The sequence below is a fragment of the Streptopelia decaocto genome, assembly GCF_964273445.1.
Source record: "Streptopelia decaocto genome assembly, chromosome: 3".
Taxonomy (NCBI): domain Eukaryota; kingdom Metazoa; phylum Chordata; class Aves; order Columbiformes; family Columbidae; genus Streptopelia; species Streptopelia decaocto.
Genome location: NC_138656.1, coordinates 68,012,090 through 68,035,939, shown reverse-complemented (window position 1 = coordinate 68,035,939; position 23,850 = coordinate 68,012,090).

The following is a 23,850-nucleotide window of genomic DNA, read 5'->3' as shown; positions in this document are numbered from 1 at the left end:
TATATATACTAGCAAACTCTCTAATTAATATAAAAAAATTGCTAAGGAAGTCTATTCCACTTTAGTATATCTTCGGTAGTCTTAAGTTTGGAGAAAATGCCAATTTGGCAGTAAAATCTATCCTGCAGCTTCCAGTGATTTTAATGTTTAAGCTATAAGTGCATATCAAGAACTAGGTATATCTGATTACTAGCCAATTAGCTCTTTGAATATCATCAAAAAAGGGGAAAATCAGAACACATGACTTAAGAATAGCTTTTAAGAATAGCTAAGTGTGTCTAAAAAAATTTTAAAAAGACAAAAGTTTGTTGTTTCAGATGAATGCTTTGTTAAATACCTGAGGCTAGATAAAGGAAGGGAGGGTGCAAATGTGGTAGGATAAACAGACAATAATAACACTTTTGTTTTGAACATATTTGAACCATGCTTATATTTTTAATTAAAGGATACATATTCCAGGAGTGAATGCCAAGTGATTGTTTTGTGATGTTTCCACACACAAATAAGTATGATTTTGCTCTTCGTCTTTTTAATTTGGGCTAATTAGTCATCCTCTGTCAAAACTGATTGTAATGGAGAAGTGAGGTTTTGACTAAATGAACGATTTCATTACTATTGTCTTCTGTCCATGGAAATCTGTAGATTTTTTAGTGGAATAACTGAAGTGATGAAAATTGTCCTCATGTCTCAATGATGTATTTCACTACATTGCATTTTGTTATTGAGTGATGCATCTTGAGAGATCCAACTGAGCTTAGAGGGGAGAATGGAAGTATATGAATCACAACATCCATTAAGGATCAACATTTTTATTTTGATTAGTTTTGCTTTTAAAAATCAGCTTTCCTAAAGAAAATGCTCTTTCCCTATGATCAAAATGCAAATGGAGTGTTTAGAAAAGAGGGCAGATATTTTGGAAACACTTATATTTCAAGCATGTGAAATGATTTCTAGTCATCTGACTAAAATATCACAAGACAGAAAGCCTTAACAAGCTAAATTTGTGAATTATCATCAGTTTGAAGTTTTCTTTCTCAGGCAGCTCCAAGGCCTTTGATCCATTTTGCATCTTACTGTTTCTCCTTCAACATTCTCTCCTGGCCCTGGATTCTTTATATATATATATATATATATATATATATATATATATATATATTTTTTTTTTTTCCCACAAGATATTTGAAGATATGATCTTCTTACTTATTTTCAAGGCCTGGTATTTTTAAAGGGCACAATTGTTCTCTGAGGATAGGGATTATAGCTTGAAAATACAGTCCTAAGAGAAACTGCAGAGGGTGTTGGTGTTTTCATTGTTTGTGTGATTTCAGCTAGGCTTGTCAGCATCTTTAAATATGATTCTGAACACTCAGATCAGTGATTGATGGTCCTGATATATGGATAGCTGGCACAGACAAGCATAATCTTGTGTCAGATAAATTGAACTATATTGTTCTTAATTAACGCAATGTTTTGGACATAGGTAAGTCCATTGAGGATATTCAGCAATACAAGATAGGTACTCCTAGTTCCTGATCTTGACCACATTTCTCCCTATTCTATGACAGATGGAAAAGTGAACAGACGCATAAAAGTAAAAATAGATTATATGTTCTGTGTTTGTAAATGAGTGGATGTTTTTCATCCTTGTTTTGATTGATGGAAACTTTGTTCCAGGAAAGGTTATTCTCAGCTTATTATTCGTACCTTGCAGCTGACCAGAGTAGCCTAGAAAATGCCTTTCCAAATGAACTTACTCTACTAGCAGAGCCTGTATGAATGCACTTGCAGGGTTTAAAAGAAGAGAAGGGGACGTGGGACAAGTATCCAACATAGCAGAAGTTCTCATCAGTATGTATTTAACCAAGAACCAACCCCTTCTGTATGAACATGCCTTCACAGGACACAGATGACCAGCAGGTTTTCTGCCCTGTTTCAGACCTTGTTGTAAGCTCTGAATCCAGCCATGAATGCAGTCTATGCACAGATTCAGAGGTTTACAGCTCCCCACCTGTCAGCTTTGCTGCCATGTTCATGTTATCAAAACACACACAAAAAAAGGAGTAGGTCCTTTGTATGTGCTATTGTATAAAAGTAAATAAAAACTTAAGTCTCTGAAACTTGGATTTTTTATTTTTTTAGGCTAAGGAGATCTTTTTTATCATTGTTCATTATTCCTATAATTGACTTTTTGGTTTCTTTGTGAATACTGACTATGTCAATGACTGTAGTAAAAACACTGAATTTTTAAGCTTTATAAGATACAATGATTTTTAAATGTTTTTGAGACTATAGTAGAATTACATTTTATAGGCTTTCTGAGGAGAAACTGCTACTATTTTTATAGACCAAAAAGCAAATTCATTCAAGGTGTTACCGACTTATTTTGCAGCCATTTTGAGCTTGCCTGAGTACAACATATCATCTCTTTCCAGCTTGAGGCTATAGTTGTCAAAAACTGTGCTACAGTTAGGATTCTTCGTCAGTCATTTCTGATGTTTCCTTTCATCTCTAGTTCATCTGCTTCTCTTGTTTTTTACAGCTCATAGTCCACTGCATCCATTATTTTTTAGGCACCAGTGGCCAGGGTGGTCTCCAATACTAGGCAGAGCTGGAGGAGTATGGCGCAGGCTGCAGGGCTGCCAACAGAGGACAACAGCCCATTGCGTGCCAGAACATGGTGCCTTGCTCAAATACACCTAAGGGCAGTAGCCACTGGGATAGAAATAGGAAAAAAAGAAATATAGGCAGAGATGCACTCTTGGAAGGATGTGCTATGTGCTGGCAAAGGTTTGTCTTTGAGGGACTGCAGCCTGTGGGTGACCCCCACCAGAGTGGGAACACTCCTGAGGGACTGCAGCCTGTTACGTGATTTGCTTCTGACTCTGTAGCACTACCTATTTCATTTATTTTTACTTGTCAAGTTTTGATTTCTAGATCACTCCAGCAGGTATGAACTCTGAAATGTCTTTTCAGAAAACTACTTTTAAGTTGCCTTTTAGACTATGGTCTCCATCTTAATGTTGTCACATTTTTTTTTAAAGGTGAGAACAGCACATTTTCAGACAGTTGCAGGTGGCAAATGAGATTCATACAATCAGATCAGTCTTTGCAGAACATTGTGAAGGGTTTTTTAGTACAATTTTTAGCTTTAACTTAAGTAGAGAAATAAATAGAGCTATATATTCCTTTATTTCCTAGTATAACAAGCTTAACCATTTTTACAGTGGTTAAAAGGTCGCTGATTTCCTAAGACTTCTGCTGAACCATGGAGCATCATTCTTCCCTCCCTCTTTTTCTGCCAACCCTGCATGAGCAGCAAAACTGTTATCTGATATCAAAAACAGTCCCTGCAAGTATGAGGCAATAATTGTGTACCCTTACTACAGGTAATGAAGGAGGGCATTTTAAAATTCACTTAAAATTCCACTGTGACATTTTAAGGTTTCTTCCCCTCTCATCCTTCCATGGCACTTTCCTGCTCAGAACTTGTGTCAATTCACACAATTCTCTTCCTCTCCCACTGTTTGCTCTCAAAATTTACAAGCAGTAGAGAAAATGTTTTTTTCCAGAGCAGAAGGAACCAAAGCAAGCCATCTCATTTGACAAAGAAAGATGTTCACTTGAGGACATCAGCAGCATCAGATTTTAAGTATAACAACGTTTGTCCCTTCAGGGTTTATTTTAACTCATATGCATTCAGTGAGTCAGTTGAAAGCATGGCCTCAGAAATCGTTGAGTCATTAAAGTCAAAGAGGCATCACTGTCTGCAAGGGAAGGAGCTGTGGCTCCTGTGGCTGCTGCTGGAGACCCTGTATCATGGAGCTGCACCTTTGCTGTATCGTTAGTTACTTTTAACTGGAGTTCATCTCCATATGGAAAAGCAAAAGGAAGTAGTTGAAGGGATAACCAAGTACAGAAGCCATAGGAACTAACAGTTCTACTTAGCAACTTTATAGTTCAAGTGCAATTTGCAAGAACATGAAGCCTCAAATGTTTTTTCTTGTATTATATCATGTAACAGCTCTTGTAGGCTTTTTCTGTTCTTCTCTTGTCTCTATCTAGACTATCAGCTGTTTGGTTTCTCACTTTCAAGTCAGGTGCTGAAGTTGGCATATTCCCTTTCCTGTTTGTCTGACAGACTGAAATTCCCATTTACACCTGGCTACCTGCCTTACCAGCTGTAGTTTGATAGCTATTGAAATTAATTTACGCATAAAATAAAGGCTTCATTGTGCACTACTTGGGCATTTTACACCTAGCTGGCAGAACAAGCACCTTTGTAATTACAATGCTATTCTCACACTGCCATGTCTGACCTTGCTTATAAATCTGAGTCAGACAAGTGTGCATGAACCTGTAATTGAGAAACTGTCACCATTCCCAAAACAAAAAATTCAGAATTGTAACCTTTGTTGATTTGAAAGGGAAAAATCTTCTTCTTAGTGACTCAAATGTAGCTTTTTGTCAGAAAGTAAGGAATGGCATGAGGAAAAAAATCAGCTTTCAAAGACATAATTTCACATGGAAGAATGCATTATTTTGTTGTCTTTTAAGTATTGGTATTGGTTTAGCTAATGATAGCTTTATAAATAATGGCTTGATCCTGAATTCAGATGCACACACCTATAAACTACCATCTACATACTCATATTTTAATAAATCTAACTTCCTTTCCTGTGCTGCATATGATCGTCTGATCTCCTACAATCCAGCTCAGATTCAAGAGAAACTTTTGTGTGGTTATATGGGCTTGTAGGTGCTTGGCTGATATAAAAGTTCAGCTGCAGTATTATAACCATGCTGCCAGAGTATTTTGATATGTTATAGACCCATATTTCCCAGCACTTGACCACTGTGAAAAAATATGCAGGATCCTGGAAATGAAAGAAGAGGGAACAGCTAGATACTTGACTGTAGTTAGGACACTTGTTTAAGTTTTTTATTTACACATGTTCTTCTATGTTAGCTGCTTTTTTTTCCCTGATTTTAATTTGCAACTGCACTCATCTTCTTGTAATTATAAAATAAGAAATTGTCTCATAGCAAATTTGACTTCCAAGTTATATTTCATAATTTAATTTTCCACCAAAACAATTCCAATTACTTCCCAGTTCTTATAATAATCTTGAGCCAGGACATTATTATTTCATTCTTTTGTCTAGCTGATGAATCAATTAACACTGTAAAAATTTTAGGTTTTGAAATATGAGCAAGAGAATCTCCAAATGACTCAGGTAGGAAGAACTATCACAATGTAAGGAAAGGTTATGGAAGACAGGTAACCCAGGAACAGTGATGTTTGAAGTTATGAAGATCAAATGGATATTCTGTGTCATTGAATAAAGTTTTTCCTTGCAGTGTTGGTGACCATGCCTTCAGACAGGAGGACAAGAAGTGGCTGTGAAACAATACAGATTTTTATCCTGAGTCTTTGTTCATTTGACATCTTATTTCAGCAGGTGGAGGAAAGTAGTTGTTTAGAATTATTTCTTATAACAAAAGCAGTGAAAAAAAAAAAGGTCTGAACAAAAGTGGAACAGAAGTAAATATGGAATAAAAATGTATGCAATAACCCATAATTACTTGAGGGTGGAGACTTTTAAATTTTCTGAATGCTTTAGGAGCCTTTTTATTATTTTCACGTGTATGAATTCTAATGCTCTCAGTCTGACACAGAATTTACAAGGCGAAATAATTGGTTCCAGAGGTAAGTTCAGTGTCATATCTTTAAGGACCTCAGGAGCTTCATGTGGTTCATTTATAATGTGAATGTATTTCTATGGGCAAAGATTAGTGTGTCGTTCAGTATTCACAAAGTATAAAGATGTTCACTCGCTATGTGTGAAAATACAAAACACAAATATGAAGTAAGTATGTCAAATGAACAGAGCCTAGCTAGTAGGATTCATATTAACCACTAGAATTATAATATTCAAAGAGATCCTGTCTTATAGTAATGGCATTCTTACTGAGGAGTTATTTTGGAAGTACAACACACTTCATTAGTCTGAAGTTTTTTTTCTTTCCTTTTAACACTTTTCACTATGATTCCAGATACCAAACTTCACCTGTTAAGAGTTAGGTATAAAAAATAGTTTTGCTGAAAGTGCCCCCTGCAGTTATTAAATGTTACTAAATCAGCATCTGTGTAGCTTATAAAAATGCATAACACCTTTGTATGGCATGACCTTTTTACCAGCACTCTGGTAACCTTTTCTGGACACCTAAATAACTCAGTTTCAAAACCAAGCTTGGTATATAACGTAGCCATCTGAAATTCAGGTATATAGACTGCTTGTATATCACAGTATCATGTATTTTATTTGAGGGAGAACATCTTTTACATATCAACTTAGATGTATGTATAGTGTACGCATTGTGTATTCCATCTTAACCACACAGATTACAATATTCTTTTTGTTTGTTTGTTTTCTTTTCATTCTCATTAGTTTCCTTCACGGAGACTTGTCCATCAAGATGATGCATTCGAGATTCCTTTTTTTTCCCCCTTCAATTTCTTTCTCCTAGGCACCTTGTTCATTTTCTAGGCAATTTTTCTTCTAAGCCATCATTTTGACTTTTGTCCTTCCTTTGCCTATTCTCACTCTGCTCCCTTCATTCTATGGCACAAGCTTCCACATCTACTGATTGGCACCACATTTCTTTGCTTCGAGCTATTTGAATAACGTGGAAACCTCAGAACTACTAGTTTGTCCTGCTATTACTTTGATTTCATAAAACTGACTTCTAAAAGAAAACTTGCAGGGTTCTACAGTCAAGCCCTTAAACATGATAGAAACTTACTCTAATTGTCCCACTGTAACATAAAGCAGTGGTCATTAGTAGAATCTAGCATTTACAAAATTGGGAATCATATATAAGTGTTATAGAATGTTCTGAATCCTCTGTAGAAAATTACAGGTATGTTATTTTCTATTTATTTCTATAGGATGGGTTCTTTCTCTCATATGCACAACCTCCCTGTGTTATGTTTTTTATTAACTATTGAAGATTTTTCTTCAGCATTTTTTTAAGAGAAGCATTTGCCTTTCATCTTGCATCTTATTGGATGGTGGCTGCCATACCATTTTTCCATGCTGCACAGTAAGGATGTAAATGTTATTTCCTAGTCTCAAATAGCCAGTTCAAATGAAGTTGTATGTGCCAGCCAACAGCTATTTGTCTATCTTTCGTATCGCCTGTCTAAAGGCCCATTCAGTAATCACCTCCCTCAATTTCTTTTAGAGAAGCCATAGACAGGCAATCAGATACTGGGAAGTGTTGTTTGCTGCTGCTTTTGTTTTGACCTCAACAACCAACCTGAGATCTGTGCACTTGAAAGCACCACATTTGTTCCATCAGAGAACTCATAGACTTCGGTAATGTAGCTACCAAGTGCCCATTGGATGGTGCAAACACATATTTAATAGTGAAGAGAGGTTTGCTTCCTATGTTGTGTTTTTTTTTTTTTTTTTTTTTTTTTTCTTTTTAGTGCTTTTGATCTAAAAAAAACAAGTAGGTGATGGCTTTCTGATCAACATTTTCCATTAATCCCAAGGCAGGAACTTTTACTGAAACCTGATGTGATGCTCCTGACTACATTTCTAATCTGAGAATAAAACAATATAAATACTCCAGGCACATGTTATGTTCCCAGTGAGTTGTACAGAGTCTCAGTGTGATGATGCTCAGACACACAGTCGTGACACTGTAGCCTAACATTTTCAAATGTCTGTTTCAGTTTTCACATGTAAATTCAGTATTGTTTTATGATTAATGCATTCATTTTGAGCTTTTCTGATGCTGCTAGAGAAGATGAAATCCAAGTTTTGCAGTGCACGGGTGGCTGCTAAAGTTGTGGATACTCCTATGCACCTCATGTCAATTTTCCTCTGACAGCTGTGGCTTCAGTTTTTTGATGGAACTGTTACATATTCTCTGTCACAAGCGATGGTCTGAATTCTGTCATAAGTGTCAAACAAGAGTAGCTCCACAGAACTCCATTATGCTGACTTCAATAACTTTTTGTCACCTCTGGAAATAAGGCTACTTACAATAAGAACTTAAGTATGAATTTAAATCCTTGATTATAAAGGAACTTAATTTTGAATCTAAGTGCTTAATTGTAGATCCATATAGCTGAAAGTATTACGGATCATTTTCTGCATCAAATCTGCATTTATCTTTGGACCCTCCTGTGTTGACCTTCTAATTGACAGTCTCCAGGAGACAAGGCAAGGAGTCAAAACAATTATTTCTGCACATAGATTATGCAATACCAGGTGCATGGGAGAGCAGGAAGATCTGATTTCTGATCCTTGTGGCCTCTGCAGCTTCATTATCTTATTTTTATCTCACATAAGTACAAACATGACTAGCTTCAATAGAATAATTAAACTCTTCAGAGTGCTGCAGGTGGGGATTTAAGGTGCTGACCTCCTCACCATCAAATCTGCAGTTTCAGTATACACTGTGTGGAGAGGTACTCCTTCAAGAAGTGCTAAAATGAATGCTTTGGGATTGCACCAGTTTTTTCCCTTGTTTTATACAAGTAGAAGTGGTAGAAAGGACTAATTGATCGCTTGAGTGTACAGATTTCAATGACGAACATCTTAATTGAATCTCCATTAATTTGCCTCTGTCCTCATCATCTAATCCTCATAGTTAGAATCTCCTGACATATGTAAAATACATACAGTAAAAAATTTTCTGCAAAGCTTTGGAGATATATCAGGAGGTAACTCTGCCATAAAGGTTGTATTAAGCTTTTCAATTAAAACAGACATAAATTTCTCTATTTCACACTTTAATAATCAAATGTAATCTTCAAAGTTTTTAATAGCCGTTAAATTTTTCTAGAACATTTATAAGCTAATGCATACTGTTCCATTAGTAGCAGAACTAATGAAACTTGCTTCCTTATTGTCATCAGTCCTTGCACAACACCCTGCATATATTTTGTCATGCAACCACCACAGAAGCTAGTGTAGTTTGTTTGGAGCTGTGCACCTGCTTAATTGAGAAATTATTTTTTCCTCTTGATTTTTTTCCCTCCTGTACATTGGCTGCTACCTCTTGGAATAGATCTGGCCTGAGGTCATTCTGATTTTCCATTACTGAGGGCATAAGTAACATCTTTATCTTCACCCTAGAAGTAAATTTCTACTGGGAAAGATGGGGGGTGGGGAAAGAAAACAAAAAAAACACACCACTTTAATATCCTTAAAACCTTCTCCACATTCAAATGTGAATGAAACCAGCCTATTGAGGGGACAGTGACAGACAGTATAATCACTTGAGTTTTGTTTTTTAGCAAAGCTCACTAAAAATCTGATATTCTCTATAAAATAAACAAATCGAGAAGTCACCTGGTTTTGAAATGCAGCTTTAAGGGTGTCACTTTTCTTTAAATACAGGCCAAGAATTCCTAAGGTAAAATCCAAGGTGCATGGAACTTGGTGTAAGTTTTCTGTTCGTTATCAAGTGGAGAGAATTGGATGATTTAGGAGGAAGTTCAATTCAGCTGTTTTTAAAGTTGCTGAACATTTGCTTCGGGACGTAACTAACTCTGACTAGCTCTCTTCTGACTCAGAAGACTGTCTGTATTGAATGATTCAGATACTGACATTTAATCGAACAAATCCATCCACAGCCACCTATCATCTGCTGTTGTTTTTTTGTTTGGTTTGGTTTTTTTTAGTTTTTGGTGTTTTTTTCTGTTTGTTTTTGTTTTTGTTTTTGTTTTTGTTTTAAATCCCACCCAACCTTGTGTCTTTAGGCTTGTTCCAGAAAGTTTCATGTAAGAAATCTGTTGCGATTAAGGCCAAAGCTGGTTTCAGAATCTGGGAGATATAGTCGAGGGGTTATTTGAGAATGGATTCAGAAGCCAAAAAAAAAAAAAAAATCATTTTTTCCTGAAGTCTCTGCACTGTGAAATCTGAGTTCTGGAACAACTGTCTCAAGCTTAATGCAGTTAACTTCCAACAGCTTCTCGATACACAGTGTTACATAGGCAGTTACTATATTTTCTATCAGGTTTTGTTTCTTGAAACAATACAGTAATTAACACTGCTGGGGGGGTTGTGTTTCTGTTTAACAAAAAAAAAATCCTCTATTACTCTGACAGGTATATGAACCGTTTTATCAAAAATATTTATTTGGAAAGGAATCAGTGTGTTCTGCTGTTTTGCAAAAAACAACTATGATATGGAAGATAAAAGCAGTGACAAACAAAAGGCCTTCATTTACATTCAGGCATCATTGTTCTCACTAACATATGAAAGAAATCCTCTTTTTAATATGTATTTCAAAACTGAGCTAAAAAAACAATCCTACCCTGGATATAAAATCTGCTCTTGTTAGTGTTGAAGAAGGGAGTAATTTAAAATTATCATGAAGTTTTACATTTTCTTAAACCTCATATGCTGGTGCTGTCTCTGATGACAGTGCTCAGATGGGAAGCTGAGATTTTAAAAGTGCAAGGTGGCTGGAACATGAAACCATGTGCTTCTGACAAACACCTGTCAGTCCCAAGGTGTACAACTAAGTTTGGAACTTTAGACCTTAGGTCTCAGTGGGAGAGTTTCCAGACTATGGAAGGAGACAGAGATAGGAAGTGATTTTGAGATTTTTAACTGTGTGTGGTTAAAGAATAGAAATCATATTTGCTTTCAGCACTTGCTAGAAGGTAAAGGTTTTGAAGTTACGTGGTAAGTGGTTTTTGTTTTGGTGATGGTGATGTAGTAGTGAATTTTAATAGCTTGCTCTTTTTCCTTGTTAGAAGGCTTAAGAGGGAAGGAAAGAACTGTGACACAGCTAGTGATTATGATACCATTCGTACTGTTGATACACCAATTTCAAGTGTTTACTTTGAAATAAAAGTCTCCTATTCTCATTAACATTCTGCTTGGATATTTTAAACAACTTTCAGTGTTAGAAACTAATAGCAATGTGATAAAACAAACAAACAAACAAAACTACCACCACCACCAAAAAATCCCACAAAAAAACTGTTGTATTTTCAACAGTTTAGTGTTGTTCAAATTTCTACCAATGTTTGAATTTTATTACACTGCCACTTAAGAACTCACTGGAAATCACTGGGCACAGATTGGAAAAGGTGCCTATTTCCTTTTAATTTCCAGGAGGACTTGACTCACTTTCATCTAGTTTTCTTCTTTAGTTGTAGACTTTCAAGATAACAGAGTTTCAACACTCTTGATTGCTTCTTAACTCCTGGGTTAAGAACTGCTGCCATATCACACTGGTCTGTAACTCAAGGATCTTTTAGCCTTATTACATTTCCAATGTTTCAATGATAACTCTAAGCTAAATTGCAAAATGAGTCATTATTTTTTTCAGCTATTCCTTGAAGTCAATGTGAATTTTTATATTTACCTTTGAGGTAATTGTTATCATGTATGATGAAAACTTCAGTAATATCCAGACAATATTAACAATTAACAATTTAAATTTTCATTTTATACAAACCTAATCAATCTAACTTATGAGGAACAACCTGTGTTTATAAAGTTAACTTTTTAATCATCATTTCCTCTTCCTGTTTTTGAGGAGTATAAGGTATCTCATAACAAATGTCTGTGACATCTAAAAATTTACTTAATGAAATGAACTAGTAAATATATTGGCTTTAAAATGTGTAAGCATTGATATTCAGCATCTTTATTAGTATTCCTTTGTAATTCTTAATCCATTTCTACTGGTCACAGAAAAAAAAAATACATCTCCCTAGAGGTAATCTAATATCTGTGAGCTCCCATAACTATTAACTCATGAAAAAGCACCCTACTGGATAGTGTAACACTACTGTATGTTTATGCAGCTGTGAGTTCAAATTCTATTGTGATTGTCTTTATTTAAACCAAGTAAATTAATATTTTGTCACATATTTTGTAATCTATTTATACACGTAAAATAGTTTTCTGGTAAAGGATGTTTGCGTCTTAAACATTGTGATAATTGTGCTACAGAATCAACTCTCTGTATTTTATTTTTGATTGAAAAGTTTACTTCCCAGACACAATAGATGTATTAGAGTTTTGCCCTTTGAAAAGGCAGATAGGCTAATTCTCTTCATTGGCTAGAATGGATCTATGCTTTTGAGCTTCTTGATTTCTAGTGCTCTAAGTGGAAGCGGTTGACTCATTAGGTGTAAATTAATATTTTTGTCTCCTTTAAAAAAAATTCAGAAGTGCTTTTGCTGTATGTGAATGTGGTACTTTTTCTGTAGTGTGAAAACAAGACAAATAATCTAAACAGTTTTTAAACTTCTGTATGTTGCAGTTAAGGGAACACATTTCCTTTAATTAATAGCCAAGCTTTCCCTTGTAGTATCTAATATACTAGACAGACAGCAAATTCATTTTTCCATCTAATATTAAAAAATAAAGTTCCATTTTGCAGTTGAAACAGATATACAGTGTTTCTGTGGTTTTGTTTCTGTACAAAAAAAACAGAGTATCATCTCTGAATGTATAATTTTGAACCTCAGTATAATAATTCACAAGCTTCTGTATATCCTTGGCCTGTGTTCAAATTGATTAAAAGTTGCATCCTTGGTTAAATTTGATACCTACAGCCAACTTTTCTCTATTCCAGAATCTCTTAACAGAATAACAAATATGTGTAAAGCTTTTTATCTCAAAAAATATTAACAGAAGGATTTCAGGCTGTGTTTGAAGACTGAACTTTTGAAATTCTCTTCCAGTCTTATTTAGTATGATCTTACAGAATAACTTGTGGCTGACTGAAATATTTAATGACTTCTACCTAATCACTATGGGTATGTAGTTCTACATGGACTCAAGGCAATAGCATAGGACTGTCTTGATTGAAAAGTCACTGTAACATAGGCCTTACATGACTGAACCAGGTCTTCTTTTCAAAGGTAAAAAAAGCAAATACATTCAAATTACAGAAAGTCTGAAAAGTTATGTAAGCATGCAATAGCTAGAATAGGTAATTCTGGGTATTTATAGTATTGCAACATTCTTCCAAACATATTTAACTTGTTGACCTGCTCACTGGGTAGCCAAGTAATAGAAAATGTCAGCTAAATTTAACCATTATTGCATCTTTCATCCCGTACCAGTAGAACAGGGGAATCAAGACTCTGTTTTAATTTGTCATAGCTGAAAAAAGTACTGCTTCTGAGTGCATTTAACAATAAACAACTGTGTTAGAAGCATACAATAAACTTCCTGGCATGCTCTTTCTGTTTGTGTTGCATGTTCATTAATCTTATTGCTTTTTGCACTGTCAGTTCAACTGCTACTTAAATTAACATTGGGAATGTGAATTCAACACAATGTATGAGAAAGACAATACAGAAATGTACCTAACAGATAAAACAAATAACATAGTGTATTTGAACATTTATAAATCAAATATTAGTAAGTACAGCATTTATATATTCTATTTGTTAATGTTAAAAATAATTTTTCATGTGTTGTAGAAAAGTACGCTTTCAACCTATGAGTTACCTACTCTAAATAGAGTTAGTGTGCCATGAGACTTGTGACTACAGTGCTGTTTTGAATAAAATTTTTTGAACACTTGTCTTTTAAAATCACCATAACATAAAATGATGAAGTGGACTTGGTACACATGTTACTTTACTGGGAGACTACAGAAGAAAAATTTGGCTTCACTAGCGTATTGGTTTAGACAACCAGAAATCATCTCTGTGGAGATACAGCCTATTAACTAAGCAGATAAAGATTTTCCATTGCAATTTTGATTTTGATTTTTTTCTTAGTCAGTACTCAGTATTGACAAACTAGTTTAAGTGTCTTGAAGCACATGGCACCTCCAGTTGTTTTTCATGAATATTGCTTGAATAAGTGATGTCCAGACTCCTCTTGGGTATTTAGGGTATTTAGTTGCATAAGAGAGACAGGTTTATGTACAGCTATATCTCTAAAACACTGAAGAGATTTTCTTGTCTCAAGACCTATGTGGCACAGCTGTTACAGGGCAGAGTGTTTCTCTTTCCTCTCTATTCAGCATCTCCCCACATGTCATGAGAGGTCTTGGATAAAGCTGCTGGAATCTTCACTCTTGTTAGATGTTTCTCTTAATGTAAACTTAATTTTGTTCAGACTGGAAGCGTATGTTTGCTCTTTGAAGATGTGGAAACTAAATTACTTGTGAAAGTGAGTACAGCAACTCTAATGTCTGTCAAATGAGCCATGTTCCATTGTGTGAAAGCTGCTGTCACATATTCATGAAGGTTGAGAGCTATGTCTTTGCCTTCATCAAATAGATTGTAATGTTCAATGGGTGCTAAAGTTAAGTAAATTTCAGAAGGGTGAGTGACAGGCACATGGGACACATGTAAAACATAGAGGATTAGGAGAACTGCACAGGCAAAAGTAATTTTGCATGACCTTTTGAATCTGTGCATGGAAGCACACAACTTCATTACTAACTAGAGAAGGGTGATACAGAACAAGACAGTACTAGGAGATCTGAGGTCAAGTCCTTGGCAAAATCTGAAGCCCTTCAGCAGATTGGAACATCTGATAATTTTCTTTTCCTTTCTAAAGTGTTTTACTAGTCAAGGACTGAACAACCATATAAAAACAAAAACTCTATGTGCCCTAAAAGATTTTCAGTAATCTTAATAAACTATCCAATACCTTGTGGAAAACTCTGTGTTGCCATTACGATAGATAAAGCTTTCAATGAAGCTGAGTCTTTGTGAGATTTATTTTAAGAAATGCAAACTTTATATTAATATTTGGAGTAGACTGAATCAAATAGTGTTTTTAAAATAACTTACCAGGAAAAAGTCATATCTATTGAATTTTACAGACTGGTATAATTGACTCTAAACCATTGAATGTTAAAACCTTTACTCTCCGAATTTTAATGTGCTTGAACTTAAGAAAGTACAGCATCTGGTGCAAAATTGTATTGCTCCTAGAAGACTTTCTTGCTGGCTTTAAGTCCCCACTTTTTTCTAAACTTCAGTGTTTCACTGTTAACAATGAAAGGTAAATTAGACTTTCAGAAAGGGTAACCGTATACAGTTGGTATTTTTACATATACAGAAAAAGACTCAAACATGGTCACTGAAGGTAAGCCTTAAACCCATTTTTTTTAGACATCTAAAGTTAGAACTTCAAACATAAATGGTAATAAGATTCATGGTGTGCAGCATCAGATGATAATATCCTGCCTGTTCATTTGTGTATGACAGGTCACTGACTGACAGAAAATTCACTAAGCTCAGTAACCACTATTTGATAGGCGTGTCTGATCAAATAGGAATAAATTGTTGATGTGACGATGTTAAGAAATCAACACCACTCCTTTCATTAGCTTGTTTAAAGAACTGCCCATCTTCTGATCTAAAATATGTTTACTTCTTAATTGGAATACTTTTGTGTGTTCTTCCAGATTATAATGACATTGAATGCTCAGAGCACAGAGGAAATAAAGGGTGTTCTTTCTCAAAGAAAAGAGAGAGTAGGGTGTTTAGATGGAGACGGGAAATTTTGAGAGCTGGGTCTGCATGGGTGAAGCATATCTTTACAGCAGAGCAGGGCATCAAAACTTGACCTTAAATTCTGGCACCGAAACCATATGCAAGTACAGAACCATGTTGTTTTCTGAAGGAGATTAGAAAAGTTTGTATGCAATGTTTGGAAGATACCTCATTGGAAATCCTTTTTCTTTCGATGTAGATACACGTTCTTTTGTGTGGACTAACAAATATTTGATTCTGGTTCTAACAGACTATTGCATGTCCTAATGTTTTAACCAGTGTTAAAAAAAATGGGCCAGATTCTCAGATAGAAGGCAATGTTACCAAAAAAAAAAAAAAAAAAAAAAAACAAAAAAAAAAAAAAAAAACACCCACCAGACAAGAAAAATCCTTTTTTTTCCTTTTCTGTTTGATTTTCCAGGGTGACTTACTGTCCTTTACTTCTCATGATGGTAACACTTATGTGGGAGAGGAGACAACTGATTTTGTTTGGTTGAATTTATCTGTTTGACATAGTGTTATTTGAGAGGCATAAGTGTTCAATCAGAAAAAAAAAAAATAAATTAGTAAATGTGTGTGGAGCCAGGTTTCATTAAGAGTTCTGAGCAAAAAATAACTTTTGCTTCCACTGATGCTGTGAAAGTTAGACAGGAGAGGTCTGAACTGTAACAAAAATGAGCAGAGGAAATGAGCTTTACTGGAGTGAATCAATTGTTGAAATTGTGCAACTGGTGTAACTTTTTTTCCAGAGAACTTAGCATATGCTCTGCTATTGTCAGAAAATTTTTACTTGTGCTTAATATTTTAGAGTTTGGACAAATGATCCTTTATTTGTAATCTGTTGGAGATGTGAGATCATCCCTCACAAGAAATTTAAAGCCTATTGTTTCACTTAATGAACAGCCAAATATGAAGTATTAGAAGGTGTTTCATTCATAGAAATAATATTTATGCCATATGCATATATAAGTTGAATATGTGTGCCTCCAGGACACTTTTTGCATGGTCCTAAATGATTCTTTTAGGGCAATGAACGAAGCAACCTTTCAAAAACATCCTATCCCTATTTTTAAGAGTGTGTGTCCATTTTTGAGAAGTATCTGCAAATGATCTTTGGTAGAGCTTCTCTTGTTTCGTAAAAGACTATGATCCAGAAAAGTTCATGGAAGCTGTATCATTATACTTCATACAATAAAGAACAAAGTAAAATAAAAGTAAATATAAGCAAAAAATAATAGCAAGTAACAATGTTTTGACCTCTATTAAAACTGAGTTTATTATTCGGTATTTATATCGTTGTATGTGCCTGTGAATGTATATATGCATCTGTATAGCTCCACTTGTTTTACACTCAGGGTTTGAATCAAGGACTGGTTGCAGGCAGGATTGTCATAGGTCTTGGTCTGGCCCCTAACCTGCCTGTGGCCCATGCACTCAGAGCGGTGCTGACAAACCAAGTCTGCAGTTTTGCTGCTGCTCCTTTCCCAACCAAACTGTATGTGCTGGACGTCTTTGTGGTGCCCTACTCCTCTATACCCACCAGGCCGCTTAAGATTTTTCAAAGGGACTAGTTAGGCATAGGAGGGTTGATCCATTATTCTGACACTGATAAGGCATTTACATTTCTGAAGACAGCTTCAAAAGGGAAATGTTCCTCAGTAGCCTGAAAATCCAAGTGCTTGTTTCCACCAGACCCGTATGAGTCTCGTGATTATGTTTCCAGATCAATACGTGAAGCACACTCCTATCAAGCCTTCCTTTTTCACCAAAAATGAAGTGTTGTTAGGCTCTTGAGGGGTAAAGGAGGTAAGGCAGTTCTTCCGTAAAGTTGGGTTCAGATGTAGTTCTGTTAAAGACCAAGATTCCACCTCAAAATTTCTGCTTGTGTTTTTAATAGTCCCTCTGAAAAACGAACAACAAATATTTACCAGCTATGAGGTGTATGCGAATGAGGAAAGGGATTTACACCTGGACCTCAAAAAGTAAGCTGTTCCCTGCCTAATTGCAGTTCCTAGGCTTGTATTATAGACTACAACATTCTGCAAATAAGCAGCTAAACCCTGACTGACAAGTAAAACCATGTAATTTCTAATAGGTACAGCTGCAAAGCAAAGTAGGTATTGAGCTGGGCAGTAGCTATTCCTTAGTAACAGTGCCTCTGCCCACCTTGTTTCGTGTAACCCCAGGCTAATCATTTTACCTCTATGTCACTGCATCTGTGTTTAGAGAGTAATATATGATATATTTTCTTTCTTAATAGTGTTGCTTGGAAGAATAATTATCCAGAGTATACACAGAGTTCTGAAAATGTAAAATTCTGTATGAATCCACAGAAGGCATTTGTTTCTTAATCTAGAGAGACAGATGTGTTTCTTAGTATACTGTTTTTTTAATTATTATTAACATTTCAACAACACAAGTAATATCTTGGAAAATGTTTTGGTAATACCGAAGGGCCTATTATAAGAAAAAAAGGCAGAAATGACTGCTAGATCACTAGTTGGAAAGGACTTGATAACTTATTGCAAATAATACAAAACATTAATTTGAAATTACAAAAAATAAGGTACTGACTGTTACTCAGGTGCACTACATTTTTAAATTTGTCCCAGTTTAGTGAAAATTTTTTGAGTCTGAGATGTTAGGCAACTACATCTCCTGCATTCACTGTTAAGAAACAGAATGTTCTTCTCATGCATTCAAGCTATAAAATTGCCCTTTGTATAGCGTAGGTTAAGCAGTTTCATGGGTTTGAGGGTTCCATAAATCTTATAAACCAAGGTGCTGATTGTTTTAAAGTGATTGCCTATTGCTAGCTGTAGTTCTTCCATTACACTAGGAATTAAAGATTAAGGAAGATTGTTTAAAGAATGCTGCTGCCATCTTTTAGCATAGAGAGTACTAATTTGCCATTTTAAAACGATTAAAAAGTACAGTGATTCTTCATCATCTTGAGGTCTGCAGTGAAATTAACTCTGGAGAGAAGACAAAGGGATTTTGGGACAGTTCTGGAAGAAGTATAAAAGCATTAAATGGGTCACAAAGCAATCAACAATGGCAGCTATATGCTAGACTTACTGGGCAATGTAAAGGTGGATGAGAATAATCTGTTATTTTCACATGTAGAATCAGAGGTTTATTAATATTGAAATGGTGCCTTAACTTCCTAAAGATGCATCAGTGAAAGAAAATAGCTGGAGGGGAGGTCAGAGCTGAAGGTTTAAGAGCTGAAACCTTGCTAGCTGGAGGTTTAAGAGCAATCCTTTTCTAAGGAAATCTGTGTTTTTGCAGGCTGAGTAATGTCAGACAAGGAGCAATGTGTGCTCTTGCAGTAGCTTCTATGTCCAGATACAGCTTCTTTACTGAGAGGTTACAAAAGCCTTTGTCAGCTTTTGGTCTAGAATCCTTTCCATGGCCCTGCTCCTTGCCAGAGGCTTAGACCTGAGAAGGTCTCTGTTCTCAGGTTCTGCAGTTCTCATACATCATTTCAGGAGGTAGTTTAAAGATTCGTATTACTCTTCTGAAAAAGGCAAGCAAAAACTTCATCTCCACTTGTGATGATTACAGCTTTCAAAGTTTAAACCGAAGGCAGCAAGTGAGATGTCTTTGAACCATTTCAGAAATTTTTAAATTTTACTCTTGGATTTCCCATCCTTGAACTTTTACTGACAACATAATTTGGTCTTTCACCTGCCTTCACCAAAAAAGCTCGTCAAGCATACAAGAAGTTGTCATGTTACTTGGAGAACTGATTCTTTAGATCAGGGCAGCTGAACTGCAGGAATTTTTGACTGTTTGGGGGGTTGGTTTGTTTGTTTTGTGGGTTTTTGGTTTTTTGTTTTCCTGTGGAATTTTCTGGTTTTCCTCTGAAATGGCTTAGTTTCTATTCAGTTAAACAGAACTTTAATGCTTCTTCTTGCCTCTACTTTGTTCCTCTCAATGTTCATCATCTGTTGATGGTGAACAAGTTCATCAGTTTCATGAGGTGTTCTAAGAAAGTTCTGCTTCTCTTTAAGACTTCCTCAGCCACTTGTAAATTAATTAGAGAGTGTAATTTCTCCTTGTGTATCCTAAATCCCGATTCTTATTTTGACAAATTTTTATAACCTATGTTCTTCAAATACCTTTGAAGAAAAGCATAATATTAAATTACAGTGAGATATATCAGGACAGGTTCCCTAAAACAGAGGAAACAGGGCTTATATACATGTTGCCTGTCTTTTTCTCCCAGAAAGCTTTTCTTTTTGATTTAGCCCTAAGAAGTGATTTAAGTTGGACAGCTGAAAGGCTTTAAATCAGCTGCCTCATTTAAATGCCATATTCTGGAAATTCTGACAACATCCAAAAGACAGAGCCTTTTTGGCCTGAAAGCTAGTACATAATAATTTATTTGTTGACCCTGTAAAAGGTATTGCATTATCTACCTTGTCAGTAGATCCTGACATTCATAGTGCTTGGCCCTTACCCTGGAACAGATAAAAACCGCTTGATAAATTACTTATGAAAAGGCTTGGTAGACAACAGGCACAATGACAGCAGCGTATCTCTCTTCCCTACCTCATTCGAACAGGCGAGACAGTAAGTTTGATTTTTCAAGTATGGGATGTTTCAGAAGGATTATAGTAATTGAATCTGGTAGTAGACACATTTGTGGCTTTGCACAGCTACCGCAATGTTGTAAAATAGCATTCATTGTTTTCTATCTTTAGTCTCTTGCAATGGCTCCCTCCTCTTCCCACCAAGAAAAATACCTACTGAGGTAATAGCTTTTATGTCTGTTAAGGGATTAGCCCTTAAAGTGCACAACACATCAGCCTTTTTCTGTGCATATTGGCTTCCCACAGAATGTCAGGACAAAGTCAGGAGTTCAGCGTCATCCAGGCTGTGTTTTCAAAGCTATTCCTTGACACCTGGAGTTTCAAGATGGAAACCTTGTCCTAAAAGTTGGCTCAAGCAAAACAGTGGTTTCTGTAGTAGAACAGAGCTTAGCCATGAGGAGGACAGAGCTCACTGGCTGCTGGGCCAATGCAGTGCAGGAACATTCTGAACTGATCATGGGCAGCGATCAATATTCAGCACCATTCATTATAGAAAACCCAAATATAGACCCCACTAAAATAAAAAATTGTGCAGCCATTCCCCTGGAAAGTGGGTAAAAGAATGAACAATGTTTATGCAGCTGATGATCTATAAATTCAAGGGCTATGAAAAATGCTGAGATACTACAGTGAACTGTATTTCTGCAGGTCCATGGAAGTGTCTTGTTTTTAACAAAACCAGGACAGGAGGGGATGTAGTTTCAGTGTAGGCTAAAGAATCTATGCAGATTCAAACTGATATATGGAACTTCACCATCCTTATCCATGAAGATGTACACCCTAACCAACAAAGTCTGAGGGTATAGAATGATATGAAAGAAAATTCATTAGCTGCTGAGAAACCATGCATTTCAATAGGTTACAGGAAATAGATCTCCTAGGGGAAAACAATTTACCTTCTTAATATATCTGTTTTTAAGGATAGGTATGGATGACAAATTCCCTTTTCAGAAGTCACTAATATTCTAGGTGAAATGTTTATGAACTGTTTTGTGCCTTTGTTTGTTGTTGTTTTCTGAAGAGGTTTTTGTTCATCCTTCCCCTCTACGTATTTTAATTGAACAATAGAAAATGGTATAGAACAACTTTAAAACAATTCTTCTGGCCACAGAGATTTGGTGAATAGGAATGTCGTGGGCTTTCTTGGGCTGGAAATGCAAAAAAAGAGATTATTCTTTTAGTACCCAAATGTTCATCTCAATGGAACAATTCAGTCTGTAAAATAAGGCAAGAACTGTAAAAACCATTCATATGTACTAAAGTTGTGGAGTATTGAATTTTAGGAAGAAGTTTTTATAAGGGATGTTGGTTTTGAAAGAAATGAGAATTAATGAAAAGCAGTACTCAGAAAACATGACAGAGTCAATTCATGATGTGAAATAGTCTGATTGGTCCTACAGAAACCTTGGTGAACTTTCAAAGAATCTTTGATCTAATTCAGCTTTGTAGGTTTGAAAGTGATTCTCCTCAAAAAGGGTACCTGTATACTATGAGGAAAACCATTTAAGTACAAGATAAAGGTTGTATTTAGATTGTGACTTTCCTTTTATCTTTTCTTACTGGTCTTTCAGGCCTTGCCCAATAACTGCACAAGGATGCAGAATGAATCAGAACATAGTCACTTCTATTTCCTTTGAGTGCAGATAGTGTGTTTTATGCCAGAGCATTGGACTTACCTCTTACAGAAGAAGAAAAGTTTGGGAGTACTGCACAGAAATCCAAGCCTGTAATAATTAAAGATTAGAAAATACTTTTCTGCTTGCCTCCTATTTCTTCAGTCCAACTACCTGTCTATCTGCTTTCCACCTCTTGCAAAAGGAGGGGAAGTTCTCAGCTGATCTTTAAGGGAGAAGTAAAATATTAGCTATTGCTCCTCTTTCCTTGGTGTAACAAACGTTCTAGGGAGAACTCCTACATGTTGTTTAAGAAACCAAAATTTTAGGGAGGCATGTTTCTTCCAGAAAGTTTTGTCAGAAGAAAAGTCCTTTACTGTAGTATATAAAATGCCTCTTTCTTCTAAACTGCTGGGAAATATTTATTATTGAAAAAAAAAAAAAAAGGTATGCTGTGTTCTGCAATGTCAGATAACAAGAATGGTTCATAATTTTTGCTCAAAGCTTTCTAATCCTTCATTTTTTTTTCCTGGAAATAATACTTTTGCGCTTATCTGAAAGGCCTTTACATTAATTTAGTCTCATAACTCTCTTACAAGACAGGAAAGCAAGACAGAAAAGTATTAGCCTTCTGGCATGGATAGGAGAAGTGGGATGCAATGTGTTTTAAGTAATTTCTGTCAGGTCATATATGGAGTCACTGCAGAGTCATGATGTAAGATTGTTGACCATATTCTTCTCTCTTCATTTGTTGCACCTTTTCTCACATACAGACTGTATTGTCCCTCAAGAGCACAGAGACACATATATCAATGGAAAGATTTGTCCTCTGATAAGCAGTAGATAAAATTTTGAAAAATATGTATTAAATGAGGCATTTTTCTTCGCTGTGAAGGATGAAAGGAGGAAGATGATATTTCTTCCCTTTAGAGCACAAAGCTAAATGTTTGGCATAGCAGGAATCTGATGACTAATTAAAACCAGTGATCATTCATACGAGATAGATTTCTTTTCATGAAAGAGAGAAAATAACCAAAGAATGGAAGAAAAAAAGAACAAACTTAGGAGTGTAGTCCAAACCTTCCGATACCTGAGTAGAAATAAGAATAGGATATGAGCAAAATCAGTGCTCTTCTCATGGAGAATTTGTTAGTGTTTGGCTTAAAAAAGAGTTGCAGTTTGGGAAGTGATTTCCATTTTATGGTGTTACATTTAACAGTTCCATGTGGAAGCAATCCTCTTGCAAGTTCACATATCTATAAATAATTTTTAAAAAGCAGGTTACACCTGCAAAATGGATCTTGGAATGAGAATGAGTGGTGGTGGGTTATCAGTTCACTGTGAACAAGTGGTTTCCTCCTGTACCAGAACAGACATGGTCCATGGACGCAAGGGCAGGAATTGACCAATGAAAATAGTGAGAGGTCCACAATTGACCACACTGAAAAATTAGAAAAGGTTTGATAAAGAAATTGGGCTCTTCCAGAAAGAAAAAAAAAAAAGGAGAAAAAAAAAAGAAATATGGCCATCAAACAGCATGACAATCCTTTAATACTTGAGACTTATGTCAAGATTTAGAGATAGATCAAATAGAAGTTATTTGCTTTGGGTTGTTATTTGGGTGAGTTGTGTGGCTTATTTTATGGAGGAAGTCAGTATTTAATCATAAGTGATTTGTTTGGCCTGAAGATTTGTGACTTTTCTGTAAAAACAGTTTTCTTATTAGTGCTTTATGCATATTTCCAAGCAAAACAGTTTTTACCTTTAATCCTCAATTTACCTACAGCTAGGTTTGTTCAGAGCATTCTTGTTGTTCTTTTTGGACTGTCCTTAACTGACCACTTACCTCCTAATTTCCTCAAAGTCATCCGTCCATCTCATTGTCACTTTTAAAGATAGTAGTGTATTCTGTGTATCACTAGATGGATTTGGGAGTAACTTGGGATCAAGTTGCATGGTTTTTCTGCTATGCAGCAGCTTTGTTTTGGGAGCAGAGATGAGGAAAGGCCCCCACAGAGCATTAAAGACACAAGTAAACACTTGCCTGAATGTCCAGAACCAACATATTTTCCCTCACCAGTTGGTTGCAGTCAGGATATCAGATGTCACATCTACTACTTTGATCTTG